The sequence below is a fragment of the Macaca fascicularis genome, chromosome 13 (genome assembly GCF_037993035.2).
Source record: "Macaca fascicularis isolate 582-1 chromosome 13, T2T-MFA8v1.1".
Classification (NCBI taxonomy): domain Eukaryota; kingdom Metazoa; phylum Chordata; class Mammalia; order Primates; family Cercopithecidae; genus Macaca; species Macaca fascicularis.
This window is the reverse complement of record NC_088387.1, coordinates 42,898,413-42,902,462: the sequence shown is the minus strand read 5'-3', so window position 1 is coordinate 42,902,462 and position 4,050 is coordinate 42,898,413. Positions and strand designations below refer to the sequence as shown.

Sequence of the window (4,050 nt, the reverse complement as noted above, 5' to 3'; positions counted from 1 at the left end):
AAAATTAAAAAAAAATATATCAGTGGCACCACATTCCCTTACCTCTCTTTATTTTCCTCTCCACTTCCCAATTGTTTGCTAGCTCTAGCATGGATTGAATACTACCAGGTTAAAAAATTGACTTTTTTTTTTCCCCCCAGAATTCAGACCTCCAATTACTCAAACAACTTTTCGGTTTTCCTGAAATTTCAATGCCTTGTTTACATTTTTCCACTTAAAAAAAAAAGATACTATGCCTGCACCATAGCACTAAGTTCATTCAGCTTTCAAATATATAATTTGTTAATGTGAACACAATTTCACTTTGTGTTTTTAATGAATTGCTCTCTAAGCCTACTGCACACCTTGTATTCTACACTTCCTTTCATTTCTCTCCTCTCATAATTATAAATTATTGTTTTTATCTTTTTGATTATATATTTGGATTATATTTTACTATTCCTAGGACATATTCTCAATTATTTTTTTCTTGGTAAATAAGTGCATTAAAGGTAAATTTTATGATATCCTGCATGTAGAAAATTCTTAATTTTTTCCTTGTGGTTAATTGTTACTCAGTTTAAATACAGAACGCTAGTTAAAATAATTTACTTTAAAAACCTTAAAGACAATATATTTCATTCTACTGTTTTGATTGAAATTTTGCTAGAGTGAATATATTGCATTTTCTTTTTGTTCTGACAGATTTTTATTTTATTAATGCTTTAGTGTTCTTTTGAGTTCTCTTTGATAATCACATACTTTTAATTTCTAAGAATTTTTTCTTATTCTCCCATTGCCCCTTTTAATTTATCATTCTACTTTTCTTTAAAACTGCAATATGTGTGCTCACTTCAGCTGCACATATACTAAAGTTGGAATGATACAGAGAAGATCAGCATGACCCCTGCACAAGGTGGCATGTAAATTCTTGATGCATTCCATTTTTTTTAAAGGCAATATCTTCTTGTGTAGCTGTGAAGAGACTAAGTAGATTATTTTTTTAAAAAAACACATCTTTTGTGCTCACTTTGGCAGCACATATACTAAAATTGGAATGATACAGAGAAGATTAGCACAACCCCTGCGCAAGGATGACACATAAATTCATGAAGCATTCCATATTTAAAATAATAATAATAAAACACATCTTTTAATGTGTGATTTATTCATTTTTTTCAAGGTCTGTGTTCTACTTCCTTGCCTTTTCTGTTTTGCTGTTTCTGTTCCTTGCATACCTATTGCTCATTAGATATGAGTTCATGATTGTGAAGGAAGGATTAGATTGATTACATTCTAGCAGGATTCCTCTTTCCCTATTAAAGTGCTTTCCCAACAGTCTTATCATGAAAATGAGACTATTGACCTAAATTTATGTGTCTAACTGGGCATGTTATATGGATGGTATACTGTTGGGCATGCCACGTGGAAGGTCCTATGTACACTTGTTGGGTATGTCAGATAGTAGAATTCTCTGTATACTGCCCAGATACATCACATGGAAGAATCTATGTTCTCTGATTGGCAATGTCATATGGAAGTTTCTATGTATGCTGATCAGGCATATCATATGGAAGTTTCCAAGTACACTGTTTGGGCATATCATATGTAGATTTTATTTATCAACATGGGGAAGAAGTAGGTAGGCTGTGTTCTATAAAGCCAAAAATGGGGAAGGGTTTATTCTGTTGGACTGAGGCCAAAGCCAGAAGTCCTAATCCTTCACAGACCTATCATTAAATTTCTGCAAAACAACAGTGGGCCTTTCAGCTTCCAGTCTCATATGTAAAAAAACTGGAAGTCACCATTTCATCCTAATAACAAATAAAAAGCTGAACACACTGAAACTGAATATATTGTCTTAGATCCATCAGAGACATGAGGTCATAGGACAAATCCCTGTCTCCCAAATTAGAGAGACCAACAGGAAAACAGAGACAATGAAAACTTACTGAAGCAGAAACCTTAGTGGAGACTTAAAAATGATGCCCCAAAACATGCCTCTTTGGACTTCAAAGCACTTGAGGAATAGCAAATAAAGGAAGGGCTTTCTCTGAAGTTACCCTACCTGCCTAAAGACTGAATCTTTCAGGAAATATCCAATTGTTGTGATACCCTTCCTTAGATATTTCATTAATTAGAGGAAATCAATATATATTCCAGGAAGGAAGACTGATGTGGACACCACACTCAGAACCCAGATGAACTTTGTCTCAAGCTTCTGTTTGTTCTTTAGGCCCATTCATCTCCCCTAAAAATAATTTATTCTTCTTCTAAAAATTGCCTATATCCTCCACTTTCCTCTGCTTTATGAAGATGATGTTTAAGCTTCAATCATCTGGTCCCTTGTTGAGTCTCATATTTTGTGTTACTCCTGTGCACTTGCACATAGGAAATTTCTATGCCTTTTCTAGTATTAATCTGTCTATTGTCAGTTTATTTCAGCAGACTAAATTATCAGAATTTCAGGTGAAAATCTGAGCTTCCCTTTACTCATGAGCTGAAAATCTGTGGAAACTAGTGCCAGGCAGGAAGTCCTGAACTGTAATTGACACACAGTTGGAGGCTCAGTGTAGACAAGTCTGAGACATAAAAACTCCAGGGGTGGTCAGTCATTTTGGAGTCCCAGTCATTTGGGAGCTCCAGTGTTTTTTTGAGTTTTACCTCCTGAAACTCTACTAGGTTCTTACAGAATAACTGATCTTCGACGAAGCATACAAAAACATAAATTTGGGAATGGGCATTCTATTTAATAAATGGTACTGGGAAAACTGGCAAGCCTCATGTAGAAGAATGAAATTGGACCCCTATCTCTTACTTTATATAAAAATCAACTCAAGATGGATCAAATACTTTAATATACAACCCGAAACCATGAAAATTCTAGAAGACAAAGTTCGGAAAACTCTTTCAGACATTGGCCTATGTAAATACTTCATGACTTAGACCCCAAAAGCAAAAGCAATGAAAACAAAACTAAATAAATGGGACCTAATTAAACTATAAGGCTTCTGCCCAGCAAAAGGAATAATCAGCAGAGTAAACAGACATCCCACAGAATGGAGAAACTATTTGCATACTACACATCCAACAAAGGACTAATATCCAAAATCTACAAGGAACTCAGACAAATCAGCAAGAAAAAAACAAATAATCCCATGAAAAAGTGGGCAAAGAACATGAACAGACATCTCTCAAAAGAAGCTATATAAATGGTCAACAAACATATGAAAAAATGATCAATATCATTAATCATCAGGAAAATGCAAATTAAAAGTACAGTAAGATAGCACTATACTCCTTCAAGAATGGCCATTACTAAAAAGTCAAAAAACAATAGATGTTGGTGTGGATGAGGGGGAAACACTCATATATGGCTAGCGGGAATGTAAATTAGTACAACCTCTAAGGAAAACAGTATGAAGATTCTCTGAAGATCTAAATGTAGATTCACCATTTGATCCAGCAGTCCCACTCCTGGGTATCTACCCTCCCAAAAGGAAATCACTATATTAAAAAGACATTTGCACATGTATGTTTATAGCAGCACAATTCACAATTGCAAAGATGTGGAACCAATCTAAGTGCCGATTGTCTAATGAATGGATAAAGAAAATGTTATACACACACACACACACACACCATGGAACACTACTCAGCATAAAAAGGAACCAAATAATGTATTTTGCAGTATGTGGATGGAGCTGGAGGCCATTATTCTATGTAAAGTAACACAGGAGTAGAAAACCAAAAATTCTATTTTCTCACTTACAAATGGGAGCTAAGCTATAAGTATGCAAAGGCATACAGAGTGATATAATGAACTTTAGAGACTCAGAAGGGGGAGGGTGAAAGGAAACGTACAGATAAAAAAATACATATTATGTACAATGAACACTATGGCCGATGGGCACACTAAAATCTCAGAGTTTCCCGCTATATAATTCATCCATATAACAAGAAACCACTTGTACCTCAAAGCTATTGAAATAAAAAATAAATATGCATATGCATATATATATATATTTATACACACACACAATAAAAAGAGAGTCAGAAGATAAACAAAAC

The 4,050-nt window shown here is 34.5% G+C and overlaps 2 non-coding genes across 2 annotated transcripts; both read left to right on the top strand.

The window, feature by feature from the left end:
* The first annotated feature begins 824 nt into the window (after positions 1 to 824).
* On the top strand, positions 825 to 930 carry LOC123568572 (U6 spliceosomal RNA). Its single transcript, XR_006691935.1, has one exon. It is a non-coding gene; the product is annotated as a U6 spliceosomal RNA (small nuclear RNA).
* A 71-nt stretch (positions 931 to 1,001) lies between these two features.
* Positions 1,002 to 1,108, top strand: LOC123568563 (U6 spliceosomal RNA). The gene has a single exon (XR_006691926.2). It is a non-coding gene; the product is annotated as a U6 spliceosomal RNA (small nuclear RNA).
* The last annotated feature ends 2,942 nt before the right edge of the window (positions 1,109 to 4,050 follow it).